The sequence below is a fragment of the Berghia stephanieae genome, chromosome 5, assembly GCF_034508935.2.
Source record: "Berghia stephanieae isolate SIO BIC M18660-M18661 chromosome 5, UCSD_Bste_1.3, whole genome shotgun sequence".
NCBI lineage: Eukaryota > Metazoa > Mollusca > Gastropoda > Nudibranchia > Aeolidiidae > Berghia > Berghia stephanieae.
Genome location: NC_088364.1, coordinates 79,498,843 through 79,516,342, shown reverse-complemented (window position 1 = coordinate 79,516,342; position 17,500 = coordinate 79,498,843). Strand labels below are relative to the sequence as shown.

The 17,500-nt window shown below is 36.6% G+C and overlaps 1 protein-coding gene across 8 annotated transcripts in view; it reads left to right on the top strand.

Moving 5' to 3' along the window:
* Positions 1 to 17,500, top strand: part of LOC144973674 (atrial natriuretic peptide-converting enzyme-like) — a 221,532-nt gene that overhangs the window by 125,412 nt on the left and 78,620 nt on the right. The gene's annotated exons all lie outside the window — the stretch shown is intronic.

The following is a 17,500-nucleotide window of genomic DNA, read 5'->3' as shown; positions in this document are numbered from 1 at the left end:
TCTATCTCTCTCTCTCTATCTATCTCTCTCTATCTATCTCTCTCTATCTATCTCTCTCTCTATCTATCTCTCTCTATCTATCTCTCTCTCTATCTATCTATTCTCTCTCTCTCTATCTATCTCTCTATCTCTCTCTCTATCTATCTCTCTCTCTATCTATCTCTCTCTCTATCTATCTATCTATCTATCTATCTGTTTTGACTTTTATACATTCTGATCACATGACATGTGGAAACGTTCTAGCCAGCATGAAGAATAAAAAGTACCGATTTTCTTTGTTTAGAACCAAGCTGCCGGTTACTATGCGGACGTGACATCAGACTATTGAATCCCATTGCTTTTGTTATTGGGTGAAAGAGTTTCATCCCAAAACATTCGATGTCGAGTATAATTTTTTTATTTATCAAAACTGTGATAAAATAAATTGTACGAAGGTGATGTCACTCGAGCCTATGTTATTGTTTTTTGCCATCCTTGTTTTTAAAGTCTGGTTAATATAGTTTAGTGAAAATTACTCACTAAACTGTGTAAACCAGACGACAGATCGTATGAAGTTGACGTCACTCAAGTCTTTGTTATTGCTTTTTGCCATCCGCGTTTATGAGTAATTCTCACAACTCTGTATTAACCAGACTTTTAGCGTTCAACATAGTTTTGTGTGTTAGTTCGTTATTCTTCCGGGTGGCAATGTTGTGAGTTTCTTAGCCAAGCGCGCACTATATATAGCCTCCATTTTTTGCTCAAAACTTTTTACAGTCCAGAGTTTCTTGGTAAGACACCATTTTTATGAGTAGTTCTCACTAAAGACGCTTTGCCCTTAGCCATTCAGATACAACGGACCAACACACAAAACTTTATGTCACCTTAAACGTTTATAGATAGAAAGAAGTTGACGTTACTCGGGTCTTTGTTATTGTTTTTTGCTATCCACGTTTATGAGTAATTCTCACTAAAACTGTATCAACCAGACTATAAACGTTCATGATTACACATAGTTTTGTGTGTTGGTAGGTTATACATCCTGATGACAATGTTGCGAGCTTCTTATCCAAGCGCACACTATCCCTATCCGGCTGTCGGATGTTGTGAGTATTTTACCTAAACCGTAGCTTCCACCAGATTTTAGAACTTGGGTCGCACATGTTTGACACGTCAGAAGTCAGTCATGAATAATGCAATCCAAAATTTCTGGAAGCAGGAAATGCCTGAGGCCTCGTTCACACTGCCTGTGCTATTTTTGTCCAATCATGCAGAACTGGCACGTTTCAGGAAAATCGCAACCGCACGTCTCATTGTCTTCACATCTTATTTTTGGTTTTTGTTTTGTTTTTGTTTTTGTTTGGGGTTTTTTTTTCCAATTTACGCCCCCGCATATCTGTCCAGGCATAATAATTTGTATCTTTTAACTTGTTTTGTTTTTGTTTTTTTTATAGCTGAGATTTCCAGCAATTGATTTCGGTCGGTCATTTTCCGACCTCTGTTCTCTTTCACACGCACATACTCTCTCTCTCTCTCTCTCTCTCTCTCTCTCTCTCTCTCTCTCTCTCTCTCTCTCTCTTTCTCTCTCTCTCTCTCTTCTCTCTCTCTCTTCTCTCTCTCTTCTCTCTTTCTCTCTCTCTCTCTCTCTCTCTCTCTCTCTTTCTCCTCTCTCTCTCTCTTTCTCCCTCTCTCTCTCTCTCTCTCTTTCTCTCTCTCTCTCTTTCTCCCTCTCTCTCTCTTTCTCCCTCTCTCTCTCTCTCTCTCGCTCTATTTGTGTGTGTTTGTGTGTTTATAAGTGTGTGTGTGTGTGTGTGTATTTATCTACTGATGCTATGCGTTTATTCAAAAAAAGTTCATAACATCCGTCATCTGGATATAGATAGTTCGAAGATGACGTCACTCAGGCCTTTGTTATTGTTTTTGCCATCCGCGTTTGTGAGTTGTTCTCACTAAACTGTATTAACCAGACTATAAAAGTTCATGGTTACACAGAGTTTGTGTGTTGGTCCGTTATACTTCCGAATGGCAATGTTGTGAATTCCTTGGCCAAGCGCATTCTATCTATAACCGAAGGTATGGCCTGACACTGACCAAACAATGACGTCTCAAGGCCAGTCTTTTGCGACAAAAGAAAACAAATCGTGAGTTGTATTCAATAGTTCAACCATTACTTGTTTCCCTGAGCTCTACTAACGACAACTCACTAGGCGGTGCAAAAACCAAATAATAACGTCAAAATGTCAGTCTTTTGGGGTTTCAGTGTCAGGCCGTAGCCATCGTTAACATATAACACAAGAACCCTCCTAGGACTGGCAGTTTGACGTCATTTTTTCGGTTTGTGTAGCGTCTTGTGAGTTGTCGTCTCTGACCGGAGCGTAGCCATCGTTAAGTTATTGCCTGACACTGAAACCCAAAAAGACTGGCATTTTGACGTCATTATTTGGTTTTTGCACCGCCAAGTGAGTTGTCGTTAGTAGAGCTCAATGAAACAAGTTATTTCATTGGTTGAACTGTTGAATACAACTCACGATTTGTTTTCTTTTGTGGCCAAAGACTGGCATTTTGACGTCATTTTTTTCGTCAGTGTCAAGCTATAAGTTAATGATGGCTACGCTCTGACACCACAGAGAAAGCAATCATCCTTAACACACAGTACAAAACACACGGCGTTGCCTGCTATAAATGGAAACAGAATAGGATTCAATAGTCGTAACGTCACTTCCTTCCAAATGACGCTTGGTAACTTAGTAACACTGGCTCTAAACTATCGGAACAATGGCGGACGACGTATGAAATATTTTTCCGGAGAGCATAAAAGCGTATCCAGAGGGGGAAAAACCATAAATTTGATCATGTTTTGACTTTTACACACTCTGATAACAAGACATATGAAATGTTCTAGCCAGCATGAAGAATAAAAAGTAATAATTTTCTTTGTTTAGAACCAAGATGGCCGCCGTTGCCGGGAGGCGTGACATCAGACTATTGAATCGTATTCCTCCAATGTCAAGAATAACCATTACCCAAACCGACATAACCACACAGATCCAGGGTCCAAATCTTTCCAAAGCAAGTGGCCTTGATCTCTGCCCTTGTTTTTGGAAACACAGTATATGCAAAGGTAACCAAATGGCACATCTTGTGTTCTTCAATAACACGGCAGATCTGAAACCCACCAGGATCCTCAAATAATACTCACAAGAAAAAGCTCCGGCGTTATTTTCCAACAGTCACTGGACACAGGCCGTGTGCCCAAAGACTGGAAGCATGCATTAGTCCCTGCCATATATAAAAAGGGAAACGAGATATTGCCTTGAACTATAGACCAGTGTCACTGACGTCTCACGTATAAAGTATTCAAGCACATTGTGTTTCATTCATTAATGGATTCACAATGAAAAGCATAAAGTGCTTGTCAATTACCAACATGGGTTCCGAAACATAGATCTTGTGAAAGCCAGCTCGTATACACAATAGAATAAATAGGAAAGGCATTAGACAGCAGAAAACAAATAGATCTACTTGTTTAAAAAATTTAGAAAGAATGTGATAGTGTACCGCACAGACGAAATCTCAGCAAATTGGCATGGAACACAGCGACCCAAAGTTCCTATAAAAGACAATTGACGAAGAAAACGACTCATGACAGAAGGAACAAAACTACTTTCTTGGATTTAGGACTGGCTCTGTGATAGAACTCACGGAGTAATCCTGGATGGATATAGAAATGAGAAATACAACGTCATATCGGGGATACCTCAAGGAAAATTCCTTGGACCGCTCTGCTTTCTAACATTCATTAACGACTTAGGAAGAAACATATCAACTCTTACCAAGCTCAAACTATTCGCCGATGACAGCCTCTTATTTCGAGTCATTGAAACCCAGAGCGACGCAGACAGATTACAGGGTGATCTTGACTCACTTCTATCATGGGCACAAACCTGGCAGATGAAATTCCACCCCGAGAAATGCTTTGTAATGTCCATGACAAACTAAAAACAGAACATTAATTATGACTACCAAATAAACGGTCAGTTATTAAAACACGTAGAGACAAAACCCTACTTGGGAATTCAACTAAACAAATCTTTGAAATGGGACCAGCATAATATTATTATTTATAACATTGTGTTAAAAGCAAATCGTACCCTTGGCTTCCGTAGGTATGTTTGCAAAACGCAGTTTACAAGAAGCGTGTCTGGCAAGATTCCACATGTGCTGTTTTTCTTGTCTACTTTCAACTAAATAAAAACATCCTAGTTCATTAACATTGCAAAGACTTAATTTAGAAGCAAATGGCCATAAAGTGGGGCACCTTGAAGAAGGCGCTTCTGTTAGAAAAGTTTCAATTTCAACAGATACACTGTTCATTCATTGATGGAAAGTCATCAATTCAGAGATATGTAGAAATCAATGAATAAACAGTTCATAATAATAATATGGTAAAATTGAAGTTCATTACTTGCCATTTTACTAATTGTCTGTTTTTATTTGAAATGGACTTCTCAACGCTTGCACATCTAGATTCTACGATAAAACGAAGGTCTCTTGCAATTGATGGTACCTCTAGTCCCTCATGTTGCTATTGACATGGATGCATTTTAACTATTATTTTATAGTATGAGTCTCGAGTTATCCAATCAACATACAGTACAAATACTTTTTAAAATTTGGTCATTATCGTATATCTTATCAAATGTATCAAATGTAATCAAATAAACACGTTTCTGTGGATTTATTTTGACTCCAAAATTTAAACTAAGGTATATTTTGCCCGGGAAATCAAAAGATGGCTGCCCGTAGCCACCTCAAGTATTTGCCTACACCCGAAACAAACACCCCACAGATCCCTAACACTACTTACAATTTAAGACTCAAATCGAGAAGACCTTTCCACCTAACAAAACTGGCAGACTTCAGCATGGAGGAAAACTGAGAGAAATAAATGTGGAACCGAGAAACACCAAGAGGAGGAAACATCATAAAAGATCCCACTAAAAGAATGCCTGCATTTCACAACGCCAGGAAATACTGGGTTTCCTCAAATCGCCTCTTAAGGACATGACAGAACTGCATCAATTATGTTCAGATGGAAACTTGGGATGCCTGCCGGAAATGTCAGGCAGCTCCAGAGACCAGCGATCACATCGTTCTCCACTGTCCAGTTACTAAATTTGAAGGTGGCCATGGAACAGTTCTTAGGGCGCAGGAAGACTTTCGAAGCTGGGTTGACGAAATGAATTTGGAGGTGTGGCCATACGCTACTACTACTACTACTCACAATTTTTAACACAGATGATTGAAAAAAATGCATAGTGTCGGCAGTTTGCGATGCAATTCCTTCATCAGTGTGTCAAACTATTGTGAGAAATGCTCACTTTTTGGGTCTGACCTATTTGTCTGTTTAGCATGTACTGAGTGATTCATTCCTTTTTCTTTGACTGGAAATAAACAGTCTTGGGGACGGACCGGAAATTTCCTGAGTGGTTATTGCTTAGTAACGGAGAATCATCAATTTCTTTCATCAGGGTTAAAAATTAAACAAATTTTCCAACGTATACTTATTCACAAGTCAGATGATCCAATCTATTTCTCGGCCTCATCGTTGTAATGCATAAGATTCCAAACCAAAACAAAAAAATTCCTTATTACAAATAAGTTCACGTGAGTTTTTTTGGGGTTTTTTTTTTTTTTCTCAACGCCAACGCAACAGGAATCACAACCTCAAATACCCTATAGCCCTTTCTCCAGTCGACTCACAAAACACACTTTACTCATCTTGCGCAGAAAAAGTTACCTTCATATATGTGACCCGACGTCTCAAAACGGTATTAAGTCGGGATGATTAAGATGCTGAAAACTGAATTTGTCGCTAGAAATATCAGACTTGCGTTGAGTTTATATGTTTTATGAATATCATATTTTAGAGTGCTAAATACCAATAATTCATATTTTTGACCAGTTCAGCTTTAATTTGACTTTTTAGCATCTGGTTCATCCCGACATAATACCGTTTTGAAACGTTGGGTCGCATATTGTAATATAATATTGACCCAATCTTATAGTCTTTAACCTGAAACGTTCTGAAAGTCTCAGGATTAAGATTATTTGGCACAAATGTATGTCATCTTACTGATACGATATCTTATAGCCAAACAAGAGGAAGAGTTATTGTGTGATTGTACGGCAGCTTGTCCTGTTATTTTGTAAGAATGTGTTTGAATAACTGTTTTATCAACCTCCACCAACCCCCTCCCCCACCCCCAATCCCAGCCTTGTGTTATGTAGCCATCTGTGACGTAGCGCAGAAACCCTCAGAAAAAAAGTGGATTTATCCAAGCCAAATGGTATGCATTATTCATAACCCCAAAGATGGTGTCCACCTTCAATCCGAGGTTCTTGTGACGTCAACAGAAGAACAAGTGGATACTAAAAAGTGCCAAATACATTTTGGCCTTTTTATTCTGTCTGAACGACATCGGTGGTTTCATTTCCAAAATGATGAAAGAGCGTATTCTGAATAAGATTTTTAATGATGGCTTGCAATTCGTTTAACAATTCAAATTTAAACAAAATGCATTTAAAAAGTGGAAACTTTTCTGTTTAATCAGGTATTGCAATGTCTATTTAGCTAGGCTTGTCGGTGTTATGGTCAATAAGTAGACGGTTTTTCATTGCTCAACTTAAGTCTCAAGGAAGAATGCAATTTTATTACAAGTAATGTCCAAGAAGCTAAAAGGCTGACGTTTTTACCGGTTTCAGCAGCCTCTAACCGACAGTAACACTTTGTTGCCTTGTCTAATCTTGTGTAGGATTCTTTCCATTCTATTCTTCTTTTCAACAACCAGATGCCCAACCATTTAATAGTGGACACACGGGAAGACAAGAAAAATAATAGACGAATAAATAATAAGGATTCAAACTAGGTTCGTCTGGATGGATATGGGTGCTCACTCTATCGCAATGGAGGGGGGGGGCACTTTGCCGCCTATCCATTTACACGCGTGTTCTGGAACTCTCTAGTCATCTGCATATAAATTCACATTAAATGTAGAGTTACGTCTTTCCGTCCAATGTGGTAATAACCATCTATATGTAAATACGACTAGTGGGAAGACAGCCTGAAAACCAACCATGTATGTAATTTGCCCGCGAGTCCATCTTGCCTATAAGGCCATAAACCCGCCAAACACATTTTGTTAAATTTGGCCAGAAAACGGCTACTTCCAATCTCGATTGAATCATGCAAATTTATTGTCAAGATATCTCAAACCTCGAAATCCTGTGAAATCTGAGGGGTGAATCTGTTCGGACAAATTGGAAGCCATTTTAATCGATTATCATTTAAATTAAAAGTTTTCTTTGTAAAATTGGGGGAAATGTGTTATGTCATGGAGCGACAGTATAGATTTAAAGGAGATTTCTTTCCTCGGCGACGGAAACCAATGCTAACAAAACTATAATATATCCTTTTATGTTTACGCTGTGTCGTTGCCATCTAAGAAGAAGAAAAAGCACCGTTTCCAAATGTAACAAACCTGTTTCAATCTTTAGCCTGATCCCAAATCATAGAAAAGGAAATGGATAAATTCTGTAAGCAATCCGTTTTTCTTGAACGTTTAGAATAATAGTAACCTACTCGTCTGATTACAAATTTTCTGTATAGCCTGACACTAAAACCCTCCAGGACTTGCAGTTTGACGTCATTATTTTAGGTTTTTGCACCGCCTTATGAGTTGTCGTTAGTAGTGCTCATGGAATCAAGTTGTCCCATTGGTTGAACTATTGAATACAACTCACGATTTGTTTTCTTTTGTGGCCAAAGACTGGCATTTTGACGTCATTATTTTGGTCAATATCAGGCTATAAGTTAACGATGGTCAGATCCGAGGGTTTGAGCGTAGCCATCGTTATGTTATAGCCTGACACTGAAATCCAAAAGGACTGGCAGTTTGACGTCATTATTTGGTTTTTGCACCGCCGAGTGAGTTGTCGTTAGTAGAGCTCATGGAGACAAGTTATTTCATTGGTTAAACTATTGAATACAACTCACGATTTGTTTTCTTTTGTGGCAAAAGACTGGCATTTTGACATCATTTTTTGGTCAGTGTCAGGCTATAACTTTACGAAGGCCACGATTAGAAACCTCTTCCCAAAATTGAACTCTGCCACAAGAAAAACTGTTAGATAAAGGAAATCAGATGTATGAGAATGGTCGAACGAACTTAATCGTAAGAAAACGCGAATCACATAATATCTAGTTCGACTATAAAAATTGAACTTTTATAGAATTGAGCTTTCATGTTGCGTAATATCCACTAAATGTGCTCAAAGCGCATTACAAGGGGTACCTGACCAACAGCAACACGTAACATGTAGAACGAGACATGACGCTTGTCAGGCGATATTACAAATTTTTCCGGACAGAGACAACGCTGTTAACGGCCAGGTACTCATTTTACACTTGAGTACGGTGAGAGTGTGAGTAAAGAGCCTTTTCCAAGGACTCAACAATGCACCGAGGGAGGCTCGAACTCAGGACCTTCCGATCCGAAAGCGAGTGCCATACCACTTGACCACATAGCCGCCCGAGCACAACAAATCTAAGACAGATGAAAAACGTATGATATTCAGAAGGAGGGCATTTTATTCCAGAAATGAAACAATTTTGAAATGAATAAATTCTTTCAATCATTTAAAATGACTTACTTAACCGATGTGATCGAACTTATACCAGGCATTGCCTAGATCAGAAAAATTTGGTCGTATACGAAGCTTGACGACCAAGCATATTTTGGTGGGGAGAAGGGGTGTCCGTATTATATTTGCCTTGATAACTATCTTTCCGCTCATGTTGGATTTTCCCCCTTTAAATTACTTGCTCCTCGGCCATACACATGGTATGTCATTATATTGTCTAAAAATTTATTTTTCAAATATAAATAGTTTCCACACTATCATATTGAATATTCCACCCATCTCTCCAAATAGTAACGTGTAATGATACCAAGTTTACAATAATACTTAGTGACGTCAGATTATCAAACGTTGAATTTTACTAAAATTAGATTTTTGAAAAAAAGAAGTCTAGGTATCATTTATATATTTTTGAAAATGTCTTTTAGTCAGAGATGACGAAATCGAAATGGATTGAGAGCTGGAATAAAAGATTTCCTACATTCTTGCGATTTGAAATACGAAACGAACTCGAAAGCTCGTGCAACGGTTTGGAGAATGTCCAGAAATGCAAAATCAAGAGTGTAAGAATCGTATATAGTGCAATGTTTAGGGGGTATTACAAAAACTATACACACTACCAAGCCAGCGTTATTTTCATGAAATGATTATCAGGGGGTCGATTTTTCATCTTTGGAACACATTGGAAATACAATTTTAAACGCTTCCTTGTAACGACTGGACTGTAAAAGATAGAAAAAACAGTTAATTGAAGCATTTGTGAGACTAAACGTCATACGGATAGTATATGCCAATAACAAGAAATTCTTGTTGGTTCCCGTCAGGGTCATGCCGGGTACAATAAGAATGACAATCGCTGGGAATTGGCTCATTGTCAGACAAACAAGAAATATACAAGAAACTGCTGTCACGGATCTCATCAAGTCTACTTCCTTCGATGACATAGATTTCCCCTTTTTGGTTGTTTCATTATCTTTCGGCACTGTTGTGCTACTGGAGAGTGTGTTCATGTTCTTAATACGCCATTTTTTAAATTGATTCAGCTTGTAAATCATGATAACGGTATTGATAGAGACAACGATGGTAGCCAATGTGTTCATAATCGTGTTTGACGTCGTACTCGATACTTGGAGAAATAACTCTGCGGATTCGGATTCAATAAAGTACGGGAGCGACACATTGAGAAAAGGGTTGAATTTCCACACTATTGAAGTGAATGCGGCGTAAATTGTTTGAGTGGCTGTAAACAGGATGAATATGGTAATGACGACGATAACTGTAACCTTTGGACGTAAAAATAACTTGACTTTTAAAGGGATTACCACGCATAGAGTTCTCTCCAACGATATGTAGACAGTCGTCCAGTTGCTGCAATAGTTGAAGGCGACAGCTAAAAAAGCGGTATAGAGGGTATGCGTGTAACAAGTAAGATATTCCAAAGTATTGTTTCCATAAGTAAAGATAATGCAAACGCAGGGACCAATCAGCAACAAACAGGCGATAAGGTCAAATATAGTGTAAGAAGACCTATGTTCGTATTACTGTCCTTGACGCCTTGTTGAATAAATACCCGGATGTTTATAATATTCGTGGTGATGCCAAGAAGACAAAGAAGTGCGTTCACGATTTGGACTGTATTTGAATAATATTTATACGTTTCGTCGCTTATAATTTCTTTTTCTTCTTTGTCAAAATTGGATAAAGCATTATCCATGATGACGCTTGAATTCATCTTGAAGTGAATGAATTTAGATTATTTAAACAGCTTCAGAAACTTCTCAAAAATAACCTTTTTTGATTCAAATGTTTAAAGAGGACAGCACAAACTAGAACTTTGATTTAAATAGTAGATAGTATAAAAAAGTGTACTTTTTAGATTACCAAAAGACTTATACCTGGGTTGCAGAACGGTTTCTTGTTTAGTTTATTTAAAAAATAACAATCATGCAACAAATTCAATCTTTTCAAATTCGTAGCGAAACACGGGATTTGACACTTTTTTAGACCAGAAACTCGCCCCCGATAATGAAATCATGGAATGTTAAAGCCTTTTAGGGATTGGGAGGAATCCATGTGGTTCAATCGTTAGTGCATCTGATCAGAAAAAGCACGGCCTTGTATGACTAGATTAATATCATTTATCATGATTGCCATCTCATCACCATCGGTGATTGGGCTCTGATACTATTATACCTGAAAGGAAATCACTCTGGAGAGAGCAGAGACCTACAAAGAGGGCTACACACACAATTATTAGTATTTGTTTACATTTTTTTTCTCCGACAAAAACTGGTTCAAACTCTGAATCTCTGGGAACAATCTCTCTTACGGGCCTTTCTTGACAAAAAGTTTGTACCATTAAAAATCTGTAAATTTGGAAATTTCTATCTCAAAAACCGAGACCTAAAGGCTTAATTCTTCGAATTTTTAACGCGCAAATGTGATTTAAATTCAAGACTATCTTTTCAATATACACACACACACGTTCGGACTAAATGCCAGAGGTATGGCCTATCTCAATTTATCAAAAGAATATATAAAGTGTTGCTATTGGTTCTTGGTTGTATATTTTTACATTTTTGGGCATTTGCATATATATATATATATATATATATATATATATATATATGTGTGTGTGTGTGTGTGTATCTGTGTATGTGTGTGTGTGTATGTGTACATTATCGCCATAGATTCTCAACTTTGTGTTTATACATTTCGTAAACGAATTTCCATTTTTTTATGAATAAAATATATATAATATTATTATTATTATTATTATTATTATTATTATTATTATTATTATTATTATTATTATTATTATTATTATTATTATTATTATTATTATTATTATTATTATTATATTATTATTTATCACTGGCGTATGATTGTAAATAATGTGCGGGAATCTCGCTTCAAGCTCAAATCGACAGTATTTTCAATACTATTCAATAGTCTGATGTCACGCCTCCCGGCAACGGCGGCCATTTTGGTTCTAAACAAAGAAAATCATTCCTTTTTATTTTTCATGCTGGCTAGAACTTTTTATATGCCTTGTGATCAGAATGTGTAAAAGTCAAAACATGATCAAATGTATGTGTTTTTTTTTCCTCTGGATACCCTTTATGCTCGCCGGAGAAATATTCATACGGGCGTCCGCCATGTCCCGATAGTAGAGCCAGTGTAGCTAAGTTACCATGCGTCATTAGGAAGGAAGTGACGTTACGACTATTGAATCCTATTACATCGACCTGTGTGTCAAACCAAATTAAAGATACAGCATTTTTTGGCAATGCGCCATGGTTAAATCCAAAATCTATAGTAAAATTACAATAAGTTTTAATCTCGATAAGATAATATACCAATTGTTACAAATCTTTCAATTTTGAGCTATTATATAATATTATATTTGAATTGTTTCCTGATCAATGGAAAAATATGAAATTATATTAACAATTTGTGACTCATGATTGGCTGTGAAAGAAAAATAGATAAAGCCTGAAAAACTAGAGATAAGTGCATTCGTCGCGATCATTTAACAAGTAAATTATGTTTGAATTCGGAAAATCACTCTCTGCCATTATTGAAATTGAGACTAGAATAAATTGTATACAAGTCTTCAAAATTTGGCAATTTAAGTAATTTGTAGAATGTGAGCAATGGAGACGAGTTTTACAATTCTAGCCAGAAATTCTTCCTTTTTATATCGATCGATTTGATTGACTTTCATTTTGTCGAAAGACTCTAAACCTGTAACTTTTATTTAAAGATTTCCCAGTCACTTAATTTGTGATTAATAAAATACAGGACTCAAGAATTATGAAACCCAGCCAGTTCGTATATAGCAATTTATTGTCAGTTTTCAACCTTGATTGTAAAAAAGTGAGAAATGACAAGAAATTACTGTAAACGGATCACAACTCCGCTTTTTCCTTTTTAAATTTCGACCTACTCCACGAACGGAAATTGTACTAGATTTGCGTCCTATTTAGGGGATAACCAGAAATTGTTTTTTTTATCCGTTCCCCACTGTGAAACCCTTTAAAATTATAGGGGCCCTCCAATGAATGGCCAGATCGATTTTGAGTAATTGCCAGTATCGTTCTCTGGATTTTATGGATTGATTTCTCAAGTCTAAGAGTTCTCACAGGTGTGAAAAGCGGGTTTTTATCTGGAAAAATCATTTCATGTAGTCTAAAAAGACTGATAGTAGAAAAACATGAATAGATAGATAGAAAGATAAATAGATGGATAGCTAGATAGACAAATAGATAGACAGATAGTTAGATAGAAAGACATAGTCCGTTCCAAGTCCCATGCGCACGGAATAATGGAATTTCCTCCAACTTTACGAAATGTGATGCCGTGTTATTTTTGCATGCGGGCTTATATTACTTTAACCAGCCATTTTCAGAATTTACCCCAAAACTTCACATCCAACAAACACAAAAATAGATTTTTTTTAATCACACGGGAAACAACTAGAACATTCTATACATTTTATTGTTCAGCAAAATGTGCTCTGCAACACAATGTCAAGTTTTTATAGTTATATCAGAAATAAATTCACGAGTAGCAAACACTAACAAAAAACATCCACAAAACTCAGCGAACATATTTGGAAATTAAAAGACAACAAACTAGACCACAAATTTCATGGAAAATTTTATCTACAGCAACAGGATACACACCAGCATCAAAACAATGTAGCTTATGCCTGGAAGAGAAATATACTATAATCAAACACCCTCATGAAGCCACACTCAACACAAAAAAAAAAAAATGAGATGTACAATACGTGTCCACATCGCCGGAAGTTCTTATTAATCAACCACAAACCGAAACCACTTCAATAAACAACAACAGACAACAAACCAAACTCATGTAACACACAGTCCTGACGATGGCTGATTAGGCCTGAAACATCGATGTAGACTGACTCAAACATTGTGGTAAATATTAAAATAATAGATAGATAGATAGATAGATAGATAGATAGATAGATAGATAGATAGATAGATAGATAGATAGATAGATAGATAGATTTTCTGGTTCGTCATTTAATATGTGGTAAACAAAGATCTGAATATCCTGATAGCTCAATGGGTAATGCATTCGAAAGCAAAGAGATCAACTTGGTCAAGCTTTTCCAGCAGTGATTAGGATATGCCATGGTGGTCTAACGATCTGTTTGATGTGACAAAAAGTACCTTATGACAGTCGAGTTTCCTCGTCGACGAGTGACATGGGATTACGTATTATTGTCCATATTAACATACCTCAAACGGACAAACTCGGTAATGGAACTACCGCTTAATAGAAACAACCGCTGAACTGGAATGATCTGTCGATGAAATAATTTTTAAAATAAAATTTCTGATTGTTTTAATCGGAACGCGCGTTAATTTAAACGATTCCAGAGCATTATCAAATTGTTTTTATCCTTTGATTTGAAAAGAGCAACAAGACTGATTTTATTTTAGGTTGATTTTCAATCAACAGCGTCATTGAGTCTTTTAAAATCAGCGTCCCTTTAACATAATTACTTCACAAATTTAGGGCTTTAGCGAGCTTTGAAGAATCAAAAAGAGCACAGATTATTAAGTAAATGGTCGCTTGGCTTTGAAGAGCATCCCGCGTTGGATGGATGAAATTGGGCACTATGTTGTAAATACGGTGAACACGATTCGTGTTTCGTTGATATAGATAGATTGGATTTCAAGGGGTATTTGTGACCCTCCGTGTCAAAACGGTATTATGTCGGGAGATTCAGACCCCAAAAAAGTGAATTTATAGATAGAATGATGAGAAATTGGAGCTTAGTAATTTTTGCAATGCAAGAAATAGTCTTTATACTCCACCATAACGTACAGAAATTAAACCCAAGTTGGATATTTGTGGCTATGAATTCAATTTCCCTTACCGAGTGGATCCCGACATAATACCGCTTTGATACGGTGGGTCACATTTGTGAAATAACAGTTCTCTTTACATCTGTTATAATGGCATCACGCCTGTAATGTTGAATATCATCATAAACAGAATACAAAATGCTAGAAATGCACCAGAAAAGAAGTTCTGAGTCACATCTGAGTCATATATACTACAATTACTAATTGCTACGAAGGATATTAACTCACTCAACCCTAACACCGACTATATCCGTGGTTTACCCGGGTTACTTTTATTCCATGCCTATTTATTACATTTTTCTGAAACAAATTATAGGCGTAGTATCAAAGCTAATGTTTTTAGTTTTTACATGTTAATGATAGTTGAATAAAACTTTCTATGTGCATGCTCAAATTTAATACATTTTTTTTCCGGTTTTAAAAAGTAGTAAAAATCTCTAGGATTGAGTGAGTTAATGTGTGATTAATGATATTAATATGTGTGAAGTCTTGATAGAATTATCTAATTATGAACGTCATACAAAGGATTGTGTTAATTGGTACTGCGAATTGGAACGGATTCTGAGTATCGTCCCCTTGCAATTAAGCGGCTTAGAGCACTTTTACAGTGCAATACCTACTTTAAGTGCTCAAGGCGTTTTTACAAGGGGTCCAAGTCAACAGCGACACTTTACATGTAGGACGGATTACGGGGCATGTTAGGCGATATCACACTTTTCTGGACTGAGACAACGCCGATGACTGCCTGGTACTCATTTTACACCTGGGCACAGTGAAAGAATGTGTGAGTGCCAGGCGTTTTCTAAGGTATCAAATTTGTGTCAGTCAGAGCGGGACTCGAACTTCGGACCTACCTGTCCGAAAGTGAATGACATACCAATTTGACCACAAAGCCCATTGTGAATGTGCGTGTCTATATATATATATATATATATATATATATATATATATATATATATATATATATATATATATGGAGTCACTCACTCGTTTATTGCCGAAACACATGTTTCTGTGGTCTCCATCCACGTCGTCAGTCGGCATATATCTATATAGTCTTTTACAAAAAAAACTAGTTTGTTTCCGCTAATAGTTCGATTCTGGTTGGAACAAATCCTACAATAACATATACATACTTGATAACTAGATAAAACTCGTTTTCTTTTGGTGTATAAACTGTTAAAAAGTCGCAGACGTTCAACTCACTCAACCCAAACACCGACTATATCGTGGTTTACAGGGTTACTTTTACCCCATGCCTATTTATTTCATTTTTCTGAGACAAATTATAGGCGCAGTATCAAAGCTAATGGTTTTTTTTTTAGATTTTACATGCTAACGATAGTTGAATAAAACTATCTTTGTACATGCTCATTTTTATACATTGTTTCCAATTTTGAAAAGTAGCAAAAAATCTCTAGGATTGAGTGAATTAAAACCAGTCATTAAACAGTGTTTTTTTTTTTCAAAATTGAGCACAAGTTTGAAATTAGCACGCATGATGCATTTCAGTATTTTGTATGTCCACCTGTAGAATTAATCAATGCCACAACCTTTTTTTAAAAATTAAGCTTTTATTCTAGCGCAATATCCACCAAACGTGCTCAAAGCGCTTTACAAGGGGTCCCTGGCCAACAGCAACATTTAACATGTAGGACGGTATATGTCGCCTGTCAGGCGATATTACAATTTTTTTCGGACAAAGACAACGCTGTTGACGGCCAGGTACTCATTTTACACATGAGTACGGTGAGAGAATGTGAGTAAAGAGTCTTGTCGAAGGACTCAACTATGCGTCAAGCGAGGTTCGAACCCAGGACCTTCCGATCCGAAAGCTAGTGTCATACCACAAGTCCACATAGCCGCACAATAAGCATTGCTAAGCAGCTGTTGCCCCTCAATGAGCGTGGTATATAGATAGTATGCGCTTCGCTAAGAAGCTCACAACTTTGCCATCCGGAAGAATTACTGACCAACACACACAACTGGGTGTATCCATGAACGTTTATAGTCAGATTAATACAGTTCAGTGAGCATTACTCATAAACGCGGATGGCAAAAAACAATAACAAAGACCTGAGTGACGTTATCTTCGAACTATAATAGAATATATATATATATATATATATATATATATATATATATATATATATATATATATATATATATATATATAATATATATATATATATATATATATATATATATATATATATATATATATATATATATTCTATATATATTTGTGCGTGTGTGGGTGTGTGTGTGTCTGTGTGTGTGTGTTTATATATTGTTTATTGCAAAATGAAGAGACGTAGCCAAGAGTCAGACGCATTCTCTTTATTTGTATATTACATCTCCAAACATGTCTGGTGTCTCGGAGTTATAGCGCTATATAAGTTTTCAACATTATTATTTATTAAACATCATGTAAATGAGGTTATAACATTGTTGGCTGATGATGTCTTGGGACCCTGGACAATGGTCAGCACGGACAATGATATGATTCAGTCCTTCGTCGTCGGTCACTCATCACAATTTGATTCAATAGTCTGATGTCACGTCTCCCAGCAAAGGGCGAGCAACGTGGTTCTAAACAAAGAAAATTGAGTACTTTTCATTCTTCATGCTGACTAGAACTTTTCACATGTCATGTGATCAGAATGTATAAAAGTCAAAACATGATCATATTTATAATGTTTTTCTCCTCTGGATATACTTTGATTCTCGTCGGAGAAGTATTTCATATAAGGACGTCCGCCATTGTTCCAATAGTTTGGAACCAGCTACTAAGATACCATGCATCATTACGTGCGACTATTGAATTTCCTATTTGCAAGTTACATGAATAAAAAACACCGGCGTATATCATTATACCCTTTAGTGAGATAGGTCCTTTCTTTTTTTTTTTT